Consider the following 27,740-nt stretch of genomic DNA (forward strand, 5'->3'; position numbering starts at 1 on the left):
TTTTGTGGATATGACTCTTGCTGTGGTCTGTTTTCACAATGAATGTAGGAAATGTCACCTGTATCTGCATACTGTGCATCTTTAACTGGAACTTTTTGTATTGCGGAGGGCATTTTACAGGTGTTTGGATTCACCTGCCCCTTGTTTCAGCCAGTCACTGAGGTAATTCAGGGTTTTAGTTAACTTGGGTGAAACTGGATTTTATTTTTTTGCTCTTTCAGTACCTAGTCTTCTGCCTGCCAATTTCACAGGTACCCTTGGTGAGTTCTAACAAAGCATCTAGCTTTGTTAGACAGGATAGATGACCAAATGCATCTTTTAATTTGCCTGGAAGTTCTTCTGAAGGGAATGGAGGACCAACGTCGTGAAACAATGTAAGTAGTACAATACTTTCCCTGTGCGAGGGACATGCAGGTCTACCTCTGTAGCTAACAGCACAAGTTTCGTTGTGCAGGAAGTTAGGGAGATAATACTTTGGCATGGTGCAATGCATTTATTACAGCGATGTAAATGACTGGCAAGAAAGGTGCATTTTTGTGCCGTATGTACTCTTATTCTGGGCACCATTTAACTGAAGGAGGTGTGAGAATAGAAGTGGGAGAGGCCATCTGGAGCATATCAAAGGAGCACATGTCTCAAAAGCGTTCTGTTTGGTATTAGAAGTCCGGAAAGAAGGTACAAGAAACTTGATGAGTAATTTATGAACAATAAATTTCTTTTTGTTTGCAGCTCAGAGCTCTTAGAGCTAAGGTCCCAACAGATAGTTTACTATTTGTCAAGGATTAACCTGTTTTACAGTTTTACAGGATATGCTTAAAGCTAACTACATGGCATCGGTGCACTCCTGCATGACAATTCATTATGTTTTTAAAGAACTAATCCTTTGAGTTGTTTAAATCATTCCTAAATTGCTTGCAGCCTTCCTACCCGTGGTGATGAAGGTTTTGGACAAGTAAATGTGGGAAGGCTGCTTCATTCCTCTCCCTGTCGTGCCTTTAAGAACTGAGTTTCCACTTTTTTTTTTTCCATATCCGGTTCAACACTCACGAGTATCCTTTTGGGCACCCTCTAAAAAGTTTTTTCCAAACCTCAAATTTATGTCCTGATGGAGAAGGAGGGCAGAGACCTGTATTTGTACCAGGCAGGAGACCCGGAGGAGGTGCTGCAAAGCAAGTAACCTTTGTATTGCCTAGATGAGAAGTGAGTAGCACTGCTTGCTGCAGTTCTTTGCTCCTGGATGACTGGTTTTGTGCCAGCATTAAGTGCAACTCTTTAAAAGTTGCTGTATGTGGAGCCATCGTGTGGTGATTTTCTTCATTACCAGTCATTTTTCCCTGCTTAATCAATACCATATTTATTTTAGAATCAGTTTTCTTTCTCTTACCAGTTTCTGCCTGCCATCTGATCAGCATTTTAAGAATCTAGAAATTATACATGCTAAGTGACCTGAGGTATTTTTAATTGTTATTTTGTGTCTCCATGCTGTCTGGTGCCAAGTTCAGAATGTGGGCTTTATATTTTTGTATTTCTGCCTTCAGAAGTGCTCTGGCCTATTGGTCAGACAGAGTTGCAATGCCAGAAGACTCTAAGAATTGCTTTATAAGGTGAACCCTGACACTGAATGCTGTTTTGGGGCCAAAATGTGTTTTGACTAATATTTGGTGTATTTTTTTTATTGTTTTCTAAGGTACTGGTGATCGGCATATGCTAAAGGTTAACCGTGTTTCAGTTTGTTTTGTTTAAAGAGCTTCTGTTTAATTTTACAAACAGGGAATTCGAGGTTGGACTCTCCTTAGTTACAACTTTACAAATAAGTGAATAGAAGACACCAAATTATGTTTGAAAATGAGATGAAAAAAAACAAAAACAAACCAAAACAAAACAAAAAAACAGGAAATCTGGGACTGTTCATTGTTTCTTCCAATATCACACCACTGCGTAGTCTACATACCAGGCACTCGAGGGTATGGAGGCTTCTCACTTGTTGCAGTGCTTTTTTTGTTTGTTTGTTTTTCCATGAAATTTTTCAGCTCTAAGCTCCTTAGCAAAGAAAGATTCCTAAACAGTTTCAGAGAAACTTATTCTTCTGGCACTTTTACTTTTTTTTTTTTTTTTTTTTCCCCATTGCAATTCTCATTCTCTGAATGGTTCTGAAGTCTCTGAGGAGAGCCAGCATCTCTGTTCTGTGCAGCACTCAGCCTGCTCTCTTGGCTCAACAGTAAGAATACCAAACAAGAAATTCTGCAATTGATATCAGGCAGTAGAATATGCATGGATATTATACAAGAAACGAATTGGTAAGGTAATAATACATTCATGTTTCCAATTTATGTTGTAATCCACGGTTTTATCAGAAGTAAACCTTTGGATGCATCTGTGTGTGTTCAAAATTTGCAGATAAATGGCTTGTTTGTCATTGTACCTGCAAGCCATGAAATCCCTCAAAGATAGTTTTGGGTGTTGTGTAAAAGTATTCTAAGGTATAATAATGGGCTGAAGAAAGTCTTGTTTTTAAACTGTCTCCTTCCACAGATGATGCCTTCAGCAGACTTAAAACAGCCTGCTGAAACCTTCTGGAGCCTGTCTGAAAAAAAACTTTCACAATCCTGTTCGTAATTCCTGTACATTTGGTCACAACAGCAATAAAGCAAGAAAAAACAAGCAACAGTTAATTGAAATAAGTTTGAGAGGAGACCTAGGAAATTGCCCTACAATCAATCTCTTTCTTGCTTTCTTTCTCTCTCTCACTTTCTGTCACTTTCTTAACAAGGAAAGGACATACAATAATAACAAAGCATGCATTTGCACTGACATCTTTATTTCATATTATTATGCAAGCAAAACAGCACAGGTCAACCATGATCTAATTAAACTGTTAAAGTAAGCAAGAATTTGATGTGATCCTTGGACCGAAGGCTGTGGATGCTATTTACCAACAAGCTGCGTTTTTAAAAACTGCAGTGAGTTCTGCCCTGTCGTCCAGCTTGCTGCAGGCACTGTGTGTTCTTCAGTGGTGATGTCAACTCTGCACGTAAGTGTGGCTGTTGCTTTTCCATCAGGATTTAATGTTGCAGATTATTCTAGAGTAAAAACAAGAATGGTCAATATAAAACTACTCCAGTGTGTGACAGAACAGCTTGGAACTGTGACTTTGGGGCTTTGCCAATTGTTTATTTTGAACACTGTGGAACTTAAGATTGTTCCTACATAAACTACTGTGTTTACTAAAGAATGAACAAAACCTTCCTCAAGAGTTCATTGTGCAGAAGATTCTTCTATTTAAAAGACCATTATGTCTAGTCCTAGAGGAGCAAGTAATATTTGATAGTACTATTAAGCACAATTGCTTGATAGTGTTTTTTATGTGAGGTACTTCACAATCATTTAATGAAGTGTGTGAGGTCTCAGCACTGTACTGTTGGTAATGGTAGTGATGGTTTACAGAGAGCTCAGGAAGTTCTGCCCCAGTGCTTCCTTGTTATGTTTGTGGTAGTAGAGCTGACTAATTTCAAGGGTTGCTCCGTTTTCTGAAATCACGGTGGATGTGATTTCTATACCTTCAAATTTTCTTAACATAGGTGTCATCCAAAATGCTGTTGAAGTTAAGTGGGAGAAACACAGCAAAAGCATTTCAAAGGGAATATTTTCAAGGGAAAAGACATTCAAAAGATGAAGCAGCTGATGTGAACAACAGTAAAGGAATATGGAAGGTTAAGTCAGTGTCAGATCATCTCAGTTGCAAAAGGAAAAACATAGAAATTAGGAAGAGTGGGGGGAAAAGTAAATCTTTGGAGTGCCTGCTTCCACATTCTGTGCCCTGCCGTGAGCTCTGGAGAAACTCTTGGTGGCTTTGAGGGACAAATTGCAGAGCCTTCAGATATAACGCTCTTGGAGATAATGACAGAACCTGTGCTGGTTTGTAGTCACCAAATTTCTGACTCTTCTTCAGCTTTCTCTCCTATAGGGGATAGTTTGGCCCATCTTTATAGAGCTGAGGTTCACCAGAATAAGATCTTACTGAATCAGATCACAGGACATTCTAACAGTGAAACTCAACCATATATTTTTTCCATGTTAGAAATGCATTTTTAAGCCAGTGTTGGCCTAATCCACAAGAGCAACCTCTTTCATAAAGAGGGCAGGTGAAACCTCACTTTACATACACCTGTTAAATGCAGTCATACCTAATAACAAAAATTGTCTTAAGGATTCTAACCTTCCTCTGCCATTACTAGCAATCTACATGTATTCATGTTTTGGAAGAAGAAAAGCAGAAGTTGCTAGATTTCTGGCATGCTAGAGACCCTTTCAGAAATAAACTACAAGGAAAAGCACTATTTTTCTTTTTTTAGTACTCCTGTTATTGCAGGAAAGGTAGGAGTGCTGGAGGAACAAAACTAAATGAGATAACAATAGCATGAGAACAGTCAAAGATGAAATGGGCCTTACTGGATATTTCAGTGGTTGACTCCTGGGTTGGTTCTTGGCTTGGCTCCACACTTGGGTTAGGGGTAGATTCAGTACCGGGCTCTCCACTCATCTCCCAAGTGTCCTGTTCACCTTCTTGCACTCCGGTGTTCCCGGTTTGCTCCATGCCTTCCTCCTTGTATGGGTCTCTGCTGTAGTCCAGGGGGAGCTCAGTGCTTGGTTGCACACTGGGATCTCTGCTCTGCTCCACAGTCGTTTCCCCAAGCACAGGGGGAACAGGGGTACCTACAAATAAAAGGAATTCACATGGGGGAGAAGAACTGTGAAAAGGCAAATTACTTCTAGGGTTATCTAAACATGTACATAGTTGCTCTTCTGGATCAGAGATGCCAAGCAGGAGTTGGGGGAGGGAAATAAATGTGGGAATAAATCCACTCCGGAATTTGAATCTCTTTTCAAATTTACAAAGATTGATCTGCCAACGTTTGACTCACCTTGTGCCATTAGCAGGTCAACCAGAATCAGAGCCAGCAGTGCTGGAAGGATTGTCATCTTCAGGGTGGTTTCCTAAAGGATGCGTTGAGCACGAAGGTTTGGAGCAAAGCTCGAAGTACCTGGCCAACAGAAAGCCCTGGGTATTTAAAGGCAAGCCCACACCTCCGTGCAGTTCGGTGTCTTCCTGAAAATAGCAAGTTTCAAAAAAAAAAATCCAAATTGCATTCTTAAAATGAATTTAGGACCTGTCAGGGAGCGCAATCAGTCAATTCCTTGCTGCAGGGAGAGATAACCTTTATTGCAAGCCGTGACGGACACTGCAGGCTGCGAGGTGGGGCGGGGGTGGCCGAGGCCCCAGACCGCAGTCACACCACCAGTGGTGTCGCTGCCTGCTGCTGGCCAGGCTGGTTCCTCCAGGCACTTGGTCCGGCTGGTTTTCAGTGAAGACCTGCAAAAATCCTTTGATATGACACTTGACAAATTGAACGTGCCTCACGGTAACAGGTGAAAGGTGGAGTGTGACTGGAAACTGTGCAGCTGGCTTCTGTGACTAAGGGCGTAACAGCAGCATTTCTGTGTTAAGGCTGGATGAGTGTTTTCATTGGAAAGCCTTCCTTTTTGTTGTTCAGAGCTTGTGTGTCCGTGCGCGTGTGTATCCAGCCTACAATATTTCAGGGAGTATCTTGGCTCAAAAGGTTTGGGCAGAATGAGACAAATCCCCAGGGAGGAGCCAGCTCCTTTGTGTGGTTTAATCAGTGGAGCATGGGCACTGCTCCAATGATACTGAAAGTCCATTGCTGATGCTGAGAAGATTCTGTTTGTGTGTGGATACAGATCTTCATGGCCTTCCCCATCCTTCCTCACCACCAACCAGGGGAAATGGGTCATGGCAAGATGCTTCGAGGTAGTGGGGGCTGTAACAAGGTCAGTAGTGCTTCGGTGTCTGCTAGGCAGCAGCAGACCTCAGGCCCATGTGGTCACCCTTCTGTGGTACATAAAGGATTGTAGGCCTGGCTCTGTATTTTACATTCATACAAGTGAGTGGTATAATTAAAACTAGCAATTCTGCAGTAATTAGAAGAATTAGGTTAGTGTCAAATCAATGTAAAGGAATTCAGAATCTGGCTCTTCAAGATTCTTTTTTTTTTTTTTTTCTACTTCCATGATTTCACTTGTTTAATATTGCATCAACTTAGTTTTTCAGCACTGTGTTTCTTTCAAGTTGCTTCCACCTCTAGGGTTTGCCTGAGGCATTATTCTTCTAATCAGGCTTCTTATGGTGCAACAGAAAGATACTTTTTTTTCTTTTTCTTGACGTGAAAAAGAAAAGCTAATGCCCATGAACACCTACAGATACATGGCTGCTGCAAGTTTCTCTTGTGTTGCTAGTTTTAATTAAAGGTTGATGTGTAACGTTTTTTATTAAATGTGAGTGGAAGAATTTGTCGAAGACTCATCCGTAAGAGGAAATAGAATGATGCACAGGTCAGAAATCTACAGATAATTGTCTGTAATTAGCAGGATTACTCAGTATAGATTATGAACCTTTCCTCCACCCACCCCACCAAATGCTTTTCTAACAGAGTTGTCTTCAAGAGCTGGTGGACGTGCTTTTTGTGGAGGAAAAGCAAACGTGACACACATTCTTTTATTCCTACTGCATTATCACTGCGCAAGGAAAGGAGAATTCTCATGTTATTGCCACAGCAGACTTCAAAATAGTTTTGAAACTGTTTTTGTTATGGCGAGTGAAATCAAATGCTTAAGCAAAAAGGAAAACTACTTTCCCAAGGCAAAGGTTCCCATCTTGCTCTTCTCCAATCTTTACTGCATAATTATTACAGCTTTTAACAAATTGAAAGAGGTGATTTTAAGCATTTTTAGATAGGGTTGCAGTTAGTTGTTTGTCTGTAGACAGAGTTCAATTCACTGGTTGCTCGCTACTGCCAGTCATGTTACAACTCATTAAGCAGGAATTACAAAAACTAGTAATCAAACGGTAAATTTTGAGTAGGATTTCTTGCTGTTTTTTTCTGAGGACTAATATGGGTCTTGTCACCATTCAACATCTTTAACTGTGTGAAAGTAAATGCAGTTAATGTTACTGAAAGAATCTACAAATGAGATGAGATTTCTTAAGAGCAAATAACGTTGAGGACACAACTTAGAGGCATATTGCATTTAGCTGTTTTTTTTTTTCCAAATGCCCTTATCCATCAGGGCAGAGCCTGCACAGCCTTTCTGGGTATCCTGCTCCAATGTGAGACTGTCCTCACGGTGCAAAAAGTGGTGAAAACTTCCTTATATTCAATCTGAGTCTCCCACATTTTAGCTTGTGCCTGTTGTCTCTTTTCTTCTCACCGGTTACCGCTGTCAAGCCTGTCTGTGTTGTCTCGATTACCTCGATACACACTTGGGAAGTGAGAGAGCATTGGTTGGAGGCTGCTGACTTGAGTGTTTATGTATATAACATGAAGACTTACTCTTACTTTTCCATGGACAGCAGGTTATGGCCACCTTAGCAAACAGGACGCTAGGCGGGGTGGATCACCACATATTCACTGGTATCCTTTGCTGAACTAGCATAGAAGGCGAAAATGTTGGTCCTAATTTGGGTGTCTGAAACTGCTGCAGAGCATTTAAAACCAAATGTATGTGGTATTTTCATTACTGTGTGAATAACAGGCAAACTCTGATTATTATTATTTTTAAGGTGTTGCAGAATATCTTTTAGGCATAAAACCTACTTTTTTAGGTTTTGGGGATCTTACCAAAGGAGACCATCTGGGAAGCTGATTAATTTACAGAAGTAGACTCGGTGCTAAAGACCTGTGAGGTTGCACAATGCAAGATAGAAACTGCTCTTTCAAAAACAAGCTGTTTTGTTAGCAGCAAGGACCAGATTTTCTGGAAAGGTGAAGGATGCTAAGAGTATTTCATTCTTTTCTTGTGAGCTGAGGGTTGTAAGTGCCCTAGGGCATATTGTGTCAGGTATAACTATTTATGATCTGGGAAAAAGGATATGTGGTAGTGTCCCTTCAGGTACTTTATTTGCATTTTGCAAATAGGTTTTCTTTTTCATGGAGTTTAACTTGGGAGAAAAGGAAAACCACAGATTCTGTTTCTTCATTTTAATTCCCCAAGAAGACAAATGAATTTTGTAAACTAATTAGTTTTTATTTTTGCTTTGGTTTGTCAATAAGGCAGATCTTGGCCTTTTCTGGAGAATCTAGGAAAAAAATAAAGTCTTTTTTTTTTATTATTTTTGCATTTAGATAAGGATAGGCTGAGCTACATATCTGAAGCTCTAAATATAACTGCTTGGAATAATGCTGTATGTGCTGTGCTTCACACCAGAGTTTCAGCACTACTTGGGTCTCAACCACTTCTCTCCAGAAGTCCAGTACAATTTATGAAGGTGAATAAGTTTATTGGACTTCACAGATGGGGATGCTGAAGCATAGGCAAGACTGAATGAAAGATATCTTGCTGCTTCCCATGTCTCTAAATAAATGTCTCCATAGAAAGTATTTATCTTCCTTTTCCAAGAGATATTTAGAAAAAAAAAGAAAAGCCATGAAGAGAAGGTGAAGGAGGTCACGAGAGAGAAAGATGAGATGTTATGGAAAGTTCAGATACCTGTGGTAGGTCGGAAGGAATTGGTGGTTTGGGCGTGTTCTCTTTGTAGGCTGCATGTACGTTTCGATGTAGAATCACTCAGGAATGGCAAAGTTGAAACAGGTTCTGCTGTCCTCACTTGAGCCCTAAGCAAATTTGAGGCCCTCTTTTATGACAGGGAGGGTAAAGAAAATCTGTTACTGTATAATTTATCCACAGACAGCCCTTTCTTCCAGCCCTCATTTGGGAAGGCCCAAGCCTCATGTTTGTTCCTGGTCACTGTAGGCATTACTTGGGTTGTCTCATTCTCTCCAATATCTTTAAGTGCTTTGGGAATCTGTTTACATTTTCAGCCCTGGTGAGACCTGATGACAGGGATTGGCATGAGCTCGTAATGGAAAACTGAATGAAATGATTGAGACATTAACCCATGATGGCCAGCAGCAAGGCCGAGAGTTGATCTTTGCAGAAGAGCTGTCAGAAGTCACCCGTCTCATGTGTCTTCACTTCTAGAGATACTTAGGGCTGACTTTGATGTCAATACCCAGTGGAATTAGCGGCCGTATTCTTGAGTGTACTTAAGTTGTCCTTGGCATAGGGCCCAAGAGTTGTTGTTTATGGAAAGCAAAAATGGGAGCTTTAGCTTTGTTTGCAGATTGTGCTTCTTGAGGACTGCTGACTCTTGCTCCATAGGAGTTAGATATAAATGTTTTGAGACAAGTTTTATTTTTTTTTCCTCTAATGTAGATGCAGTCATCTTCCACTTAAAGCAAGCATTGTGTGATGAGAGGAAATGAGCAATACTGGATACATAAAGCCAGAAGTCCACTGTGTAAGGAGAATATCCAGCTGCTCAAATAAGGCAGCTTTAGGCCACTTCAGTGTGTAGAAGAGACTAATCTGATTCTGACATATTTCAGTGATCATCTCCTAAGAGTGGTTTTTGCCACTTCCAAAGAGAATTGTGTGCTATCTATTTAACAACCAGGTACTGAAACACCTTGTCATTAGGTAACATACCTGCATGTAATGTAGTGTTACAAGGTGAATGTAACAAAAATACTATAGTTAAATAAGAGGTAGCTTCAATAAACCTGTGGGAATAGAGAAAAGGGTTTATATCTTGCCTTTTCTGCTTAGTCTCTCACAGAATCACAGAAAGGCAGAGGATGGAAGGCACCTCTGGAGGTCATCAGTTCCAACCCCCCCTGTTCAAGCAGGGCCACCTAGAGCAGGTTGCCCAGGGCCACTGGGCACTCCAGGTGTAACCTAATCAGTGCTGAACAGAGGGGAAGGGTCTCCCTTAACCTGATGTCAGCCCTCCTCCTGATGCACCCAAGGTACTATTAGCCTTCTTTGTGGCAAGGGCATGCTCCGGGCTCACACAGTCAGTCAAAAGCCACTACGTCCTGTCTTTAATGCATTGTCCAATAAGGAAAATGTCTGGAAAGCTAGAAACTGAATATCCTAAAATAAAATAAAGTCTGAGCAGGTGTTCTAGGATTTACCCATAAATGCAATAAATTTAATATATAATTTATATAATAAAATTATACATTTTATATAATATAAGTATAATATTTTTACCTATAAAATAAATACAAAGTAAGGAAAACAAACCTCATTAAAAAATGCTGTAGCAAAGTGTTAGAAACTTCATGGAAAGATAGCCTCAGGGATAAAGATATTCAGAAGAACTGCAGTTATTAGAAGAGAGCATAATAAAAGCACAGCAAACAGCTGTCCTAATAAGGAGCAATGAGATACTTAAAAGACCTTAAAAAGGGGGGGGGGGGGGAGGGGCGGGGAGAGAAAGTAATCATAGAAAACAGGGAAGCAAAACTGCATGGCTCAAAAATACGAAAAAAAATAACAAGTAGAGATAAATAAGAATGTGGTAAAGTGGAAGCAGTATGAAGCTGTGTAGCCTTTGCTCTGTAGAAGGCTTCCACCTTTTTCTTAATCACTACACTTTGGATTTGCTACTTATTACAACACAGGCTGAAAGAGTGGAGAAAAACAGAAGACCAAGCACCTGATTCTTCACTTGTAATACTTTTTATTGGGAGTACTCCAGTTTTGACTATTTAAGCAAATTAATATTTATATATTTATTGTATTTAGGATATACGTTTGAATTCTTAGAGCTGAACTGATACAAAAGTCTTTACAGATGCTCCTGTTTCATTGTGAGAAGTGTGGCTTAATAAAGGTTAAATGAGATTAAATTGAGAATTACTTGGAATAAGCCTGTATAAAAATAATAAAACATCATTCAGTCAGCTTACCGAAGAAAACAGAAAAGTTGCTCAAACAACTTGATATCACCCCAAAATCCAATTCTCTTTTCTTTGTCTGCATAAGGACAACTTGGCAGTAATTAGTCCAAATGGCAGTCATAATGGCAGTTCTAGGCCAGACACAATAATTCTGTCTCAGAAGAGCCCCTGTGTGGGGTTTGGCAGCACCAGACAGTTCTGCATTGCAGGTTTATGGCTCAGAGGTGCACTTGGAGCTTCCTCCCTAAGCCTCATAGTTTTAGTGGAAACTCTCATGCCAAACCAGCAAGAGCTGGCAGGAAGGTATAAGCCCGCAAAGCAGACATGCAGTTTGCAGTGGTATCCTGCTGGGGAAAGACAGACAAATAGGATTACCATCGATTTGGCAGTGTGTTTAGTAGCAGGGTGTTTTTCTTGCATTTATCGATGTGATAATTTCCATGCTTATCTCTGCGTTCTTGTTCCAACACCATGATGTCCTTTCTGCTCTTCCCTTGTGTGTATTTCCCTCATCACTGTTTAATAAATGTGTATTTGTCACTTTAGTGGCAAAGGACAGTTTTAGTCTCCTTTCCACTGAGACTTGTCTAAAAGAAGTCAGGAGGGAGGGTGCTCACCTGAACTTTGCCAGGATGGAGTGGATAGAAATATTTTATCTATAAAACTTCAGGCTGTCAGCTTTCTGCCAGAGGGCAAAGATGCTTACTCAGAGATAAAGTGCCCCTACTCAACCTTTGAGATCTTCTGCTTACCAAGCAGCATATTTGACCCTGTAATGTCATGGCTTCCCATGGCCTCTGGGAGCCTTTCTGAAACGGAGTGCATGGTGTAGGAATCTATATACAGAGAAGCAGGTGCCATGGTAGCACAGGTACCAGAGCTTGCCTACTCTGTAAAAGACATTTCAGTATAGTATCTTAATTTCAGCAAGTTCTGGGGAAATGGGAAAACAGAGGCACCTCAGATCTTTAGCAGAGTCATGGAGAACACATCTCTCACTCCATCAAACGTGGAAGATGCAAAATGGTTTTCTAATTATCTTCTCTTGCTTTTTCAAAATGCTTCAAGTTTCTCTAACTATTCATCATTTTTAAATTTTGTTTGGGAAATTAAGTGGCAGCAATATAAATACAGCACAGCAACGTTGCCTGTGAGTATGTCACTTTTGTTTACACGAAAGAGAACAAACAGAAATGTTGCTAAAAATCCTCTGTATGATTTAAAATGGCTTGTGAGTAGCATAATAAAGTCACAGATTTCATATACATGTTCATATATTCATAAATCTTGTACAAGAGAAGTTGTGCTTTATTAGGTATTGCTTTCCCTTTTCTTTTAGGATTCAATACTACTGTAGCTCATAGAAGCCATATTATCAACTTCAAATACGAGGAGCTGTGAGAAATGCCAGAGCTTATATTTCCTGCACTCTTTAATCTTATAAGAGCAAAGAAGTCATCTTCTTCCCTTTCTGGAACATTCCTGTTGAGGTACATATCGCATGGGTTCTTTCAGCATTTTGGGTTCCCTGTGGATATTGTTTTGGCACATGCCTTTGTTCCAGCTTCGTTGTTGGTATCGCTGTTGGTAAGTTTTCCAAGACAACAACCACTGAGCACAGCAGCTGTCAGATCAAGCAAGAGGGTGGAGGACATTTCAATAAAGAAGTCAATGATGCCTTCTTTTGGGAAGTTTACCAAAATGGCCATGCTGAGGCAGCAACAGTGCTGAGGTCTACCTATTTCACCCTGTATTTGGTCTAGTTTATCATAAGGCTTTCAGTGGGATTGCTGTTACTTGTTCCTGTTTTAAAAGTAGGTAATGGTTATGTCAGTCTTGACTGTGCAAATGCTTTTTGTTGCCATTTGTCCACAGTCAGTAAAGAGGTGGATTGTAGAGGTAATAAATTTCACTCCCTTTTATCTGGCTTCCTTTTGGAATTGAGATGTTTTCATTTTCTGTGTGGAGCCAGCTTAGTTTTCAGGTGGAACACTTTCCCATTGGAAAATATAATTTGCCAGCACTGAAACATTCAACATTGTTGAATGTTTCTAGCAAAACATTTGGCAGAAGCCAGGGAGGGAGGCTGTGCGGCCCAGGTGGCTTCCTACCAGCCTGCAGGTCCTGGGCTCCCTGGAAAGGCCTAAACAAACAGATAACCCACTGCTGATTTACAGCCTTGAGTTCCTGATTGTCCTGGCAAATCCTGGGGCTAAAGAAACAGCCCTGTGTGCGGGGAGTAGGAAAGGCTGGCTTGTTCAGCCTAGCAGATAAAGACCAGGAGATGCCCTGTGTGCCACTCACGAACCCTTACACATCAGGGTGGGTAACTGCCACACTTGGAGAAGAGACGTTTTAGGTGTTGACACACAGGCAAAAAGCTTTGAGTACATTTAGACGTGGACAAGAGAAAAGGAGGAGAATTAGCAAGACCTTTCAAGGGGGAGTAGCGATCCAGGAGAACAAATGGCTTTTAAGATGGAATGTGATAGGTGTATGAAAGGGATTATGTGGTCTGATTGGGATAACCGGGGGCTGGATGCAATCATCCAGAAATATCTCTTCTAGGTATATCTCTTGGGATTATTTTTTATTTCACTCTGGAGACATAGCGGGCTGGGGAAAAATGAATGTTTCAGAACTACTACTTCTTGCAATTTTTACTGCTTATGTCCTGTGTTCAAATGATTTCCCTTTGTCCTCATTCTGCCCACAGAGGAAGAGAAATGGAGTTTTCACAGAGGCAGGATAACATTTTACAGCCTGATTTAAACTCCACTGACACACCAGGAAAAGGTTTGCCTCTCTCAGGCTCTTCTTATTCTCCATTGGTTGTTTGTACTTCACAGTGCAAGGCCAAGAACAGAAATAATGTGCAGCATAACCTCTCTCTAGGTGGTTAATACCCCTAGGTAATCCTCCACGTACCATCTTTCTTTAGGCTCTACTGACGCTTTTCTTATATGTATGTTTTAAGCTGTGGTTATGCAGGTACTTTTAAAATCCCAACATAAATCCACAATGCTGTGAATACGTCTCAGCACAGCCCTTGACTGACTGCTTGTTCCCACCCTGTAACTTTTGCCTTTGTGACGTTTGTGTGGCTATGCAGTCAGACCAGCCAGGGAACTATCCTGCTGAAAAGCAACTCAGACCATACAGATTGTTTTCTGCTGGATGTTTCCCATCCTGGCTTGTTGTGCAGCTGTGTGAATGCCCAAAGGGAAAGGATAGGAATGACTGTAGGACGGCAGAGGTGTGGAGAAGGCTGGGCTATGCTGTTAGCAGCAAGCTGGCTTTGCCTCATGGCTTTAAAAGCAACTGAGCTGCAATGAAGATCGAGGCAGGCAAAGCAGAAGGGATGACAGAAATGGAGGAAGGGTTCACCTTTCTTTCCCCTGTCAGCAAGGAGCTATTTGTAACTCAAGGTGCTGACTCTCACCGGGGGACGGGAAACTCCAACTCCACGCAGTGAGCCTGCTACTTTACAGCTGTTGTGATCTGTGGCTAAGCAGAGAGGCACTGTTAGCCCCGCAATCCGGATTTCTGTTGAGAAAAAGCATTAAAGGCCATTAAGCATTGCAGAAGAAATATTCTTTGACTTAAAAGTAGGTGTCAGATGATTGGATAGGAAAGCTGTGGTTATCTGCTCCTTTTCTTGGGTCTAGAAACTGAGCCCCTGTAATGAGGCATTTGTCTAATGTAGGTATAAGTGCTTTATAAGAAAATCCATATGGATACTGCTGTGTGTGTGGTGCTGAAAGAGTTAAGAGGAAACTGTCTTCATCTCTGCTCAGCCTAGCAGCACCTAGTTCAAAAGATAAAAGCACCCCTCACCCTCTCAGGTGAGAGTACTGGGATCCCCCATGAAGTCACATCAAATTGGTTTAACTCTTAGATTTTATTTTTTTTTTCTTGCAGCTCCTTGGAAAGACTTCCTTGTCTATACATGAACCTGTGCTTTTTGGGCCAAAAGCATGGATACCATCCTAGTTTTACTGAATCTGTTCTTTGCGTGGCTAAATGGGAGTTTGTCATATAATTTTCCAAAATTATGATTAAAGAAAATTCTTTAAACTTGAGATATTCGTTGGGAAATATCCATGAATAAGAAAAAAACAAAGGCTCATAAGGACTTCAGGATCTGACTCCTTGACAGGTCATGGTTTTGTGTTAATGGCACCAATGTTTGAATGGAAATAGACATTTGTCTTGGGCAAACAGGACAGATTAGGCACTATTATTTCTTATCTATCAACAAGTTCTTTATAAATGTCACTTTTTATACAATATCATGTGGTAGGAATTATAACACCATTCCTTCAGTATTTTTCATATTATGTTGTGTTTTTTTAAAAAGTACCGATTTTTTTTTCCTGTGAAAATATACCTACAATAAGGTTGGTTCAGCATTTCAGAGTGAAGTCTGCCATATACCTATAACAGTCCAATGAAGAATTTTCTTCTGATTTCTGATACTGTGCTGACTTCTAGAGATGACAACTGTGGAAACCATTTTGGAATCGGGATTGAAGGTTTAGATGTAGTCCTTTTTGGGTGGCTTTAATCACAACTGGCAATTCTATTAGAGTTCTAAAAGTCTGATTTAAATCTCCATAGAGTGTCCTTTGAAATAATCCCACATTTTTGGTTTCATGAAGTGTTTCCTGAACACAGACACTGTCGTGAAACTCAGGGTTTGGTCTGGTAGTACATTCGTAAGCAAATGCAAGTGCTCCCAAAAGGAACAGTCCTGCTTCCCGTTTCCCACCATTGCAAGCATTTTCTAAACCTTCCTTAGAGCAAAGCCATCTGATCCTCTATTGAGATAATTCAGGGAACTGAACAGAGAAGACTGGCAGTGCCAGCAAAGTGGAAGGAGCACGTGGGTCAGACATGGAGACAGTAACTGCTGGACAGGGTAGCTGCCAGCCATGAAGTTGCTGTAGCTGCACTATCAAATTGGATGCTCCATCAAGCAAATATAACCAAGGGGTAGGTTTCAGGATAAGATGGTTTTCTTGCTCTTGTTGATTTGCTTTCAACACCATAGATTTGTTGTTTGCATAAAGTTGTCCATTAAAAACCACTGCTCTAGATCAGAGGCCTTGCATCTAGAAAACACAGTTTTCAGTGGCATTCTGGAGGCAAATTCTGTAATTAATATACATATAAAGGAAAAATGTCCTGGTGATATGCTGGGACACTTGTAGTTATTATCTGATGTTATAAGCTGAGGATTTATCCAAAGTAGTGGAGACTTTCAGCCCTTTCCCTTTCAGGTTGATGTGAAACTGTTTTGTCTCTTTTTTTGAGTCTCCAGTTCACTCCCTGTTTAGATCTCCTGAAAGTGCCCAAATTCCACTCTTTATTCTTACTGTTACATTCTTTTTGAAAGACCATCTCATGGATATTTTGGAAAAACTATGTAATGTGAACCAGTTGAATTTTATAATCAAGTCAGAGATGCACTGATATGTCTTTTGTATCCCCCAGCAGATCTCCAGCTTTCTGTTGTCCTGCTCTACCCAGCTGAGTCAACAAGGAATGAGGAGTCTCTAACCAACGAAGAGGACATTATAGCAATAGACTAGTGGGGACCAAGAGATGTGGTAGTAATGATTTTGGAAGTACAACAGCAGAAATTAAGAAAGTGAGTGTGACGAGGACAATAGGGGAGTGAGAGCCCACCCAGGGCAGATGTGGGAATGGACATCACCATTAGCCATAGGGAAATAGGAGGATATGAAGAGATTAGGAAGGAATAAAAACCTATCCCCTGACATGTGTTCTCACAGCTAGTGGGAACCATGCAAGGAATAAGGCACAGCTTAACAGCTCTTCTTACAGCTAACAGGGACTATGAAAGGGAAAGCAATCCTATTTTTTTTTTTTTTCCCAGCAAAAACCTCGTACTCTATTGAATTGGGTATTTCTGGATGTGACAGAATGGAATGCATTTGTATCTCTCAGGAACAATGATAATAAAATCCTGAGTGAAAACAATTTAATGAATATGGTATGGGATTTTCCTATGTCAGTGCCCTGCAATTTGTGGGGAAGGGCCCTGAAGGAATGTAGCACACTAGCTTCCCAGAGGGGTGATGTGGGATGGCTATTACTTTTGAAAGCCTTGTTTCCTTGTTTCTTATCGCAAACTTGGTTTAGTCAGAGGTAGGAGTTACCAGCAGAGACGACGACTAAATGGTAAGAATTGCTGTGATTCCTGTCGTAAGATGTGAGTTTCAAGCATTAACAGCAAATGGGTGGGCCTGGGACACAGATAACAGCAGATGTCCTGAGAGAGCCACTGCATACAGTCCTTTCAAATTTTCTCTGTGGGACAGTTGACTCATGCGCATTTACTTTGTTTTGAATAGGAATTTTCTTTTAAAACACTGTGTCATGGAGCTTGTCAAATGGTTAAAATTGTTATTCCTTTGGAGGGAGCCAACTGCATCTAGGCTTGCATCCCAGGCAGGCATGCACAAGTGCATGAGGATTTTAGCCCAAAGCCCTGGTGAAGGGTGGGAGAGTTGTGCAATTCTGTTCCAAGAAAACATGAACACAGAGGCTTATTAAAGATAAATCAGTGTGGGGGAGAAAATTAGGAAGGAACTAAAAACCTTTTTGGTTGCTCAAAAAGAAGCGTGGGCCAGCAGGTCAAGGGAGGTGATTCCTCCTCTCTAGTCCAGCCTTGTGAGACCCCATCTGGAGCACTGCCTTCAGCTCTGGGGCCCCCAGCACAAGAAGAGCATGGTGTAAGGAGTCCAGAGGAGGGCCACAAGGATGATCAGAGGGCTGGAGCACCTCTCCTGTGAAGACAGGCTAAGGGAGTTGGGGTTGTTCAGTTAGGAACGTGGCTCATAGTTCCCTGTCTATTTTTTCTAGTGCTGGAAATTGTGGGGATGTCCTACCCCAAACACTGACTTCTGCATAAGCCTGGAGGTGCTGTTCCAGTGGGCACCTTTTTATGCCCCTTTCTGTGACTGTGGCCACAGCTGAAGGTCTGTGGCTGTCTGCAGAGAGCACCGATTTGTTCCCAGGAAGCCTGCCCCCTATTCCCAGCTTTCTGTCTGTTCTGCTGCTTGGCATTAAGCAGCTCACTTTTCCTTCTGTTTTCCCTCATGCCCTTTATGCATCTGTCTCTGTATGCCAATTCTGTTGGGACTGGCCCTGTTTCTTTCGATGCGACTGCAGAGCGCCAAGGGCAAGGAGGCATCTGGCTTCAGCTGGGGCTTTTTGGGTCACTGATTCCCAAACTGAGGTATGAGGGCCAGCAAGTGAGTCTGGGAGCTCACTGTAGATGGTCTGCAGATCTCCTTGGCCTCACATCAAAATCTTCAAAATTTGACAGGGCTGATTGCTATTTGCTAAATGGCAGGAAAAAAAAACAGAGAATAGCTGGTCTAGGTGAATGCTGTCTTTTGGGCAGTAACAACATTAGAAGGCAAAGGCTTGGACTATTAATCTGAAAGAACAGTGTATGATTTTCTGATCAGGCATGTACAGCTTTTGTCAGATCCTTCATTACAGTGTCTGTAGTTGCTAAATTTGAACTGTTTACTTTAAATTGGATTATTTTTTCCATTTAAACAAAAGGCACAATTGCTTTCATTCCCCAAAGCCAAACCCTCAAAAATCTGACTCCTTTTCAGGCCACGAAGCAGTATGGATTATTATTACTATTATTTTATTTTCAGCAAAACTCAGTTTTGCTTGCATTCCTGTTCTATTGTGAACTAATGAATTCCTCTCTGGCCATGATAGCAATCTGTAGCCATAGTCTTACAGATGTATTTGCACTGGGGTATTAAACTCTGTCTGTATTAAAGGAAAATCTTCGTTGAAACAGGTTTCTGCCCGAAAAGGTTATTCTCCTTAAGAAATGTAAATTATTCAAAGATGCAGTTTCAGTTTCTAGCAGTCCCACCTGCCATTCAGGAAGTGTCTGTTTTCAGAAGGAATTCCTAAGGGGGAGGAAATTCCCCACAGATTAGGGAGGACTTTTTTGTATAAGACTATTTTGATTTGTATAAGAGACTAACAGGATATTTTTCATGTCACTGGAGAACTTCCAGCTGAATAGATATTTTTCTTTTGGGGCTGCTTAACTTGAAGGCATTCTTGTCCTGAAGTAGAGTTCCCAGGAATTGTCACCACTAAGGCTATTTCTTAATGGTGTAACTTTCCCAAACTTGCATTTAGAAAGCAAGAAAAATGAAAAATCATAAGCTAGAGTAAACCCTCACTTACTCCTGTGCTTGGGACATCCATTAACTTAAATATGCAAATTAAAAAGTAAGGACACAGTTCAGCTCCCGTTAGCTGTAGCAGGTCTGTGGGGCAGATGCTGTTGGTCATGCTGCCCAAAGCCCAGGTCCCCACAGTGTATGTGGTAGTAGGACTGCTGCGCTGTGAGAGCACGTAGAGGCTTCCTCTCTGCTCGGTTTTTCTATCTGAAAACACCTTCCAAATGCATTGGGAAAAAAAAAAGAAAACAAAACAGTTTAGACTTTGGGAAATACGCTTCAATCAAAATCCAGAAGAGGGAGCCCTCCATCAAAATAAGGCTCTGATCTGGACCATGACCAAGATTCACAGAAGTTTCCACTTTCTCTTCCACCTGCTTATAAATCACTCACTGGAATTTCTAGCCTGTCTGCCTATTATTTAAAGACTAACAGCTCACAGTTCCTAGCTTTAAACAATATCATTCAATAGCTGACATGCATGTGTGAGATTTTTTAAAGCTCTGGCTGGACATATCAGATCTGGAACTTGGTCCCTATAAAAGAAGGGCTTCCATTATCCTGCAAGGCAAAACATCTTTTTGTCCCATGCTCTGCTTATTGTAAACCAAGCCCTGACTTTGTCTCAGTGCAAAGCTTTCCTTTGCTTTAAGGAAGCCTGCAGTCATCAGCCTTGTTCCTGCTTTGCTGAAGCCAGGGAAGTTTGATGGAAAGCGTGGGCCCTTTAGGATAACACGCTGTGTTTATTGCAGGAATCTCCTTCAGATCCACAGCACAGGTATTAGCTCTGAGCAAGACCAATCTATAAAGCTGTGCAGCCAAATGACCTTTTTGGATATAGCGTATGCTATTTGTAACGTGTTCTGTGCTTATTTAACTTACCCATGCAGCCCCAAAAGTCCAGAAGTGCTTATTACCTTAGTTGCATCAATTTCCAGCTGCTGAATTTTTGGCACTGAGCTGATATTTTGACACTTGAATAACTGTAGGGTTTACTGCTTGTACTGTCACCCAGGGTGTACTGGAAAAGTTAGAGAAGGTTTTCGGTCCATCTATCTGGTAACCAATAAAGAGTCCTCTGTCACTGGTGTTTCTAGTTTTTTGTTGTTGTTTGCTTTTTTTTTTGTTTTTTGTTTTTTTTTGTTTTTCCCCTTGATGGGGGTCTCATATTTGGGGTATGAGGTTCATATGCCTCCTGCCCTTTCACTTAGCTGAAGGATATTCTAATAAAAATAATAATAAAAAATCCTCAGTCAAAAACTAAGGCAAACAGGCTTTCGCTTTCTTATCTCAAATATGTTTTCAGTCCCTTCTGTCCCTTTCCACTGCCTCCCATAGTCCAGGGTAAAATCTAGCTGTCAAAATCCCTTTGGGGCTTATTTTGTAAACAGCTAGGTATAGCTGAGAGTAGCTCCAGGGTTTGTATAATTCTCTCATATTACTGCAGCGCTCCTCCAGACTTGATCCCAGTGTGACTTTAAGGCACGAATTTTGCTTAGGAGTAAATCCCTTTAGCTTTCTCTTGAATAATACTGAGAGAAGATGTGATGGTGACACTGCCCGATAGGACAGGATCGGAGGAAACAGCACCAGGAGGTGATTAGGCAGGAACAAGAGGAACCATGACTGTGGATTCAGTGGCTAAACTCTATTTTACAGAGGCCCTAGACAACTTTGTTCTTCCTCCTTTTCCTCCTCCTTTTTTTTTAATTTTTTTTAATTTTTTTTTTTCCCCAGCATGAGTTTGAGTGAAGCATGCAGCTTTTCATATACCTTCCCAGAGTTGTTACTCTGGACTATGTCCTCATTTTAATTTGTCCCTTGATGTACATTTGAATTAATACCACTCAGCGCTGGATAGCCCTTCTAGTCATAGCTATAAAGTGAAATTTATTGATATAGTATACGTTATGTGGAAAAATCTAATTAAAATTAAGGAATCATCTGGGTTCTTGGAAATTAAGCTTTCAGTGTATTTGTTACCCTGTATAATCTCTGTGTGGTGAATGCTAGCTGCCAGTGTTTTATGCTTACGCAGTACTTGTACATGCTGTATTGAAGAAGACGCTAAGGTAAGCATATTTAAAGCACAGTATGTGTGTTTCCTTGAGCTAGAAATATGCATGTGTTTTATTTCAGAGCTGTGTGCTGTGATCATCCGTTTTGGAAAAGCCTTCTGAGTATATTTTGAGGATGGCAGGCACTGTGGCTAATTGGGTAAGTTATGGCCATCCTGAGGTCTGTATGTTATCCGTGGGAAGGCAGAAGTGGAAAAGTTACTTTTCTTGTCCCCCTGCCAAAACACAAGGTTAGACAGGCAAATTGCCTTCCCCTTGGGTGTAAGTGCTGGAAGGTGAGATCAGGCTGTCAGATTACTTTCTGTTGGAAGGTGAAACTATATTGGTAAATTAGATACATTCCTGCTGCTGGAAGGAGGGCTTGAGTGGGAACACCAGCACCCCGACCCTGTGTTTCTGCTGGGTATGCTTGCTGCCAGCCAGCAGGTAGATGGACAGTGGACAATGTAAGGGGTTACAAGTAGAGCTCTGCCTTCCAGGCTAGAGCAGCATAATAAGAAAGGCCACGAATCCAGTACTTCCACGCTGACATTTGTTTTTTTAATAAAGCACAGTGTAATTAAAAAAGACTCTAAATCAAATCAGTTCTATAACAGAGCTCACGGGATGACTGCAGTTAATGCCCTTAAAATAACCCAGTAATAAATGAAAAAGTCTCCTACTGCCCAAAGACAACCAGTTAACTTCCTTTTATGAAACTGTAGGTCTTTTTATTAGGCTACAAAACTGTTTCAAACAAATGAAAACCAAATGTGTAAAAAATGTGTTTTTTTTTTTTTCTTTAAATTCTCATACCAAAATAGCGTAAGCCATAGGGTTCTTGAAGCGAAGATCTGCCTCAGTCTCTCCCACAGGCTGGCTTATGCTTTTGAGAGTGAATACAGGGCGCGTCTATTGAGCAAAGCGCTGCGTTGCTCTGTTAGATAGAGGATCTATACAGGAACTGTACTGGAGAGATTAAGAAGCCATTCAGCAGAGAACTATTCAGAGTAGCGAACCCCGAGATATGCAAGGCATTATGCAACTCAGATTGGCACATGTTGTGTTCTTCAGCCCAAAATAGTTGCTATTGTGGAGACAGCCTATTTTAATATTCACACGCAAAAGCTTTCAACATGTACTGAACCTATGCCCTGTCTTGTAATAGTATTCATTCTGGTGCTAAACAGACATGAAGCCAAAAACAGCCCTGCTATAAATGAGTGCATCTCCTATTGAGATCAATAAGAATTGCACTTGCTTACACCAGGGCTGAATTTTTGCCTATAAATTACAAACAGTTCCACTGTGGATGGAAAAAGTATTAACCTTCTGTGAACATAAACTCGGTGTGTCATCTGTAGGGTTTTACTTTTCAATGATTACTTCCTAACTGGAGAACAATTACATTTCAAGTGGGAAATGTTTTAGTAACAGATCTCTGCGTACCACCTGAACATGCTTATGTCTTGGACTGAGTGAAAACAATTTGTGTGTAATGGCTGCAGTCTAGGCACTTAGGTCTTGAATTTTGATAAGCTCCTTGGAAAGACTTCAGGCCGGGCTGTTTTGGTCAAGAGAGAGCAGTAAGTGAGACTTCAATAAGGCATGCTATTATGTGGAACAAACTTTAATAAGCAAAATACATGCCTTGCTCTATTGTGTGTATCGGAGTCTTGTCTGGTGAGTTGCTGAAGCTTCCCATTGAACACTACCTCATCTGGCTCAAGTTTCGGTCAAAGGATAAATTCCTGCTCATGTGTTTACCTCAACTTGCAGAACATACATGATGCTGAGACCCGTGAAGGTACATAAGTTGTCTTATCTCCCTGTGAAGTGAAGAAGATTCAGGCTCCTGAATGCTTCATCTGGGCCTCACTGAATTTTGTAACTGGCACAAGTTAAGTTACAAACTTTTAAATTTCCCTCTACATCACTACTGCCTGTGAAATTTCTTGCCCTGTGTTTCATGGGCAGAGAGCTCTTGGAGGATGAATATCCATGGAAATTTCAGAGGAAACCATCTCATTTGTTAAAGGTATCAGGCAACAGTCACACAGAGAGTGAATGGTCCAGAGAAACTTTTCTTTTGCTCCTCATGCTACAAATGTAAGCAAGCATTGCGAGGTCTATGGCAAAAGCAAGCTGACACACAGAAGATAATGTACTATCTTGAAAATGAGAGTAATTAGAGAACAAAATACTGCATTAGATAAAGAAAAAAGATCTTGAAGTTAAATTGTGTAGAACAATGCGTATCTTTCAGAGGTTACTCACAGATCCTTAATTTGAAATGTTTTCTGAATATTAAGTGCTTAATTGTGCTCAAGTAAGCACCCTCAATACAGTTGCTTCTTAGAATCACAGAAGTAGTATAGATTATATATTTCACCTTGTTTTCTATGAAATGATGTATGACATTTGGTCAAATGCATTGTGCTCTCAGGATAAATTATAAAGTACTTTAATGTATTTCATTACACATTATACTTCATCTTCAGGCAAAAATGTGTTTTGTCAAAATATTGATTTGTATTATCAGGGCACGTTGTATAAAATCCAAGACTGAATTTCATTTCAGGAAACTGTGCAATTTGTCTAACCATTCCAAGGAAAAAGGACATCAAATACATATGAGGAACTGTGCTGGTGAAATGAATTTTAATCATGTTTATCATCCTTCCAGATACACTGTACAATGGGATTTGATAAATTTCACTCCCTAGACCTCAGTCTGATCGCTGATGAGATAGGAATGTTACAACGTCCCAGTGGCATCGAGCTGGATTCCTGTTCTTAATAGGGTGCTGATAATATAGACACTGGTAATTTATCTGTTACTTAAGAAAAATTAAATCAGATTCCATGAAAGAAGGCCAACCAAATAAATGAATATAGGTGAGAATTAATGCAAACATATGGAAAATATAAGAAGTGTCTAGAGTTTTTTAAGGACTAATGTAAGTATTTGAAGGATTGTTTTTTTCTTTCTATCTTGTTAAAATTGAGAGTCATGAAACATGGAGCTTTTTTTTTTTTTTTTTTTTTTCACTGCAGATATTCGATGTGACCTTGGGAAAGTTGAATGGGGATTATTCTGCCCTGGAAGGCAATGGACTGCATTCTTCAAATAGAGGCAGACTGAAACCGCATCCTTCCTGTACTTCCCTTCTCTTCACTTGTAAAAAGAGGCATTCCTGCCTCCTTGGGGTGCAGCAAAGCTAAATCACCTGGTATTTGCAAATATTCCAGTATCAAAAAATAGCTTCTGCTTGCATCAAGAGCAAGTGCTTTGCTCTGGCTGTGGGTTACCCACCAGAGGGCAACATCACTCTCACACATAAAAATGATACATACACTACTTGATCCAATACTTGCTGAAAGCAAGAGGAATCTTTGCTTTGGCCTTTAAAGCCCTGTAAAAATGCTGATTTTTTACTATATTTCAGTATTAGCCTTGAAATGAAATGGCGGAGTGTTAGCGCTCCCAGGGTACTGTTGGCAGCTAGCCTAAGAAAAAAAGCTTCAAGACCTTCTAGTACTGGCCAGAAACACAATAGTTTTTATTTTGTTTGCAGCTGATACAGTGCTAATATCCTTAACAGCTGTGATTATCTGTAGTGCTTTGACTGTTGCATGACTTTGGTTAACTTTCATCACTTTCATCTATTTATTTGATATGCAACCCAAGGGTTTTTGAGGTGCATGATATAGGATATGGAAAAGAAAGATGTGTAGTGGATCTTGACCTCAAGGAAGTCAGTGGCATCATTTTCTTTAATTTTCATGAGATCAGGACCCTGCCTGAGCTTTCCTCTAAAGGCTCTGGCTGTCAGGGTCCTGTGGGTACTAGGATACCTTACTGGCCCTGATCAGCTTCTCCTAGAAGCTCTGTCCATGGGCCCAGGAGCCCCATTTCATCTCTAAGCTATGCTGTGAGCATATGTATCTCTGACCTTGCCTCCAGACAGGCCCACTTTGGAGTCCTATCTCCAGTTCTGCCTCTGGCCCTTGTCTGCTAGAGGGCCCTTGGACCCAGATGATTATTTTGGATTGTTCAGGGCTGTAGATGGGACCCATTGTCATCACCATCCAGCTCTGTGCTGTGTTCAGACCCTGTGGGACTGCACCCTGCAGGTGGAAGCATGGCCTGTGCTGGGTCACCCAGGGCTCCTGGCTCATCCTTATGTGCACAGCTCTGCATGTTCCACTCCCCGATGCTACCCCTGCAGCAACAGAATTTATGTCCTGTGAGAAATCCCCGATGAGAAATTCAGTCAAATTTTTAGAGCATTAAGAGTGAAGCACGGGGGTGTAATAAATCTTTGCAGGATCACAGGTCTCTGTCATGTAAAAATGTGTAAACCTGAAAATAGAAATGTTTGTACACAGCTTAACTGATTGACAGTGCATGTCTTGGACCCATAAGAAGCCTGCTTTTAAGATATCCAGATCTACTGAAGAAAATTTTAGTCCTCAGCCTTTCAGAGAACAACTTAAATTTTTAAAAAGAACTATAGAGGTAAAAAAAAATAGAGTTCAAAAAAATATCCAAACAATCCCACTACCTTTACCATGCATGGAATTTGGGGAATTGGGTGTCTTTTAAACTAATTTCAACATTTATTGTAGTTTAATTCCTGATATTTGGATGCCTGCAATTAGCCAGACGCTGGAGATGACAGAGTGGTATTTTTTGTTCATTGTGAACCAAAAATGGAAAACCTCAGTCAGTTTTCTATTCAGCTTTCCCCTCCAAGCACTGAAACAACAAACACATAGAAACAGTGGTATGTAAATTTGAGATTCTCTTGGTGGGGTAACAGCACTCCACAGAATACTTATCTGTATTATAGTGTCACATAGGTTGGAAAAGACCTCCAAGATCGTCTAGTTCAACTGTCCCCCGACCTCCACTATCACCCACTAAACCATGTCCCTAAGCACCATGTTGAACCTTTCCTTGAACACCCCCAGGGACAGTGACACCACCGTTTCCCTGGGTGACCCATTCCAATGCCTGACTGCTCTTTCTGAGAAGAAATGTCTCCTCATTTCTAACGTGAATGTCCACTGGTGCAACTTGAGGCCATTCCCTCTGGTCCTATCACTAGTTACCTGTGAGAAGAGGCCGAACCCCAGCTCCCCACACCTTCCTTTCAGGTAGCTGTAGAGAGCAATGAGGTCTCCCCTGAGCATCCTCTTCCGCAGGCTAAACAACCCCAGTTCCCTCAGCCGCTCCTCATAGGACTTGTGCTCCAGGCCCTTCACCAGCTTCATAGGCCTGCTCTGGACACATACCAGGGCCTCCATGTCCTTCTTGTAGTGAGGGTCCCAAAGCTGAACACAGTACTTGAGGCACAGCCAGACGAGAGCTGAAAACAGGGGTATGATCACCTCCCCGGTCCTGCTGGCTGCACTATTCCTGATACAAGCCAGGATGCCACTGACCTTCTTGGCCACCTGGGCACACTGCCAGCTCGTGTTCAGGTGATCATTAACCAACACCCCCAGATCCTTTTCCTCTGCACAGCTTTCCAGCCACTCTGCCCCAAGCCTCTAGTGCTGCATGGGGTTGTTTTGGCCAAAGTGCAGGACCCAGCACTTAGCTATGTTGAACCTCACCCCATTGACCTCTACCCTTCAATTCAACCTGTCCAGGTCCCTCTGCAGGGCCTTCCTACCCTCCGGCAGATCGCCACTCCCCCCCTAACTTGGTGTCATCTGCAAACTTGCTGAGGGTGCACTCAATTCCCTCATCCAAGTAATCAATAAAGATATGAAAGAGGATAGACCCCAACACCAACCCCTGGGGAACACCATCATGACCGGTTGCCAGCTGGATTTCACTCTGTTCACCACCACTCTCTGGGCCTGGTCATCCAGCCAGCTTTTAACCCAGCAAAGCATGTACCTGTCCAAGCCATGGGCTGCCAGCTTCTCCAGGAGAATACTGTGGGAGACTGTGTCAAAGGCCTTGCTGAAGTCTACGTAGACTACATCCACAGCCTTTCCCTCATCCATCAGGTGGGTCACCCAGTCATAGAAGGAGATGAGGTTGGTCAGGCAGGACTTGCCTTTCATGAACCCATGCTGGCTGGACCTGATTCCCCGGTTGTCCTGCACATGCTGTGTGACAGCAGCAAGTGCATTGGATTGTGTATTGTCTCCCTTTTCTCTAATTTTTGTTTAAGAAACAATACCCTTAGGTTGACTTGGAATTCCTTTTGTATGTTGTTAATACAAGATGTGACTACATACATTAAAAAATTCTGGACTGAGTAGATGGTAACTTCTTTGTAAGCCTGTGGGTCCTGTATCCCATCGGTGACAGGGAAGGGCTTTGTGGAATTTGGGTGTTTTTCTGGATGATCCCTGCACAGGGATAAAAATAAATAAATAAATAAAAAGCTTTGGTTTTTTTGAGTTGCAATGGGAGAAGTCATTTTTTTGTTAGTTGTAGGGAGAGATTGTCCAGCCCCAAATGGGAACAGCAGCATTTAACAGGAACTTCACTGTAAAATGCCTGAGGTTTGTCTGCTTGGCATAAATAACACTTCTTCCAGATTAAGGATATGTAAGGGGGCAACAGATTTTGTGTGGAAAATCTG

General features: G+C 41.3%; 1 long non-coding RNA gene across 2 annotated transcripts; it reads left to right on the top strand.

The window, feature by feature from the left end:
• Positions 1-292: 292 nt before the first annotated feature.
• Positions 293-27,553, top strand: LOC137852788 (uncharacterized). Of its 2 annotated transcripts, none has more exons than XR_011094040.1 (3): positions 293-374; positions 21,212-21,289; positions 24,187-27,553. It is a non-coding gene; the product is annotated as an uncharacterized lncRNA (long non-coding RNA). The 2 variants fall into 2 exon arrangements; XR_011094041.1 differs by lacking the exon at positions 293-374 and adding an exon at positions 14,671-16,473.
• Positions 27,554-27,740: the final 187 nt, after the last annotated feature.

The sequence above is a fragment of the Anas acuta genome, chromosome 2 (assembly GCF_963932015.1).
Source record: "Anas acuta chromosome 2, bAnaAcu1.1, whole genome shotgun sequence".
NCBI lineage: Eukaryota > Metazoa > Chordata > Aves > Anseriformes > Anatidae > Anas > Anas acuta.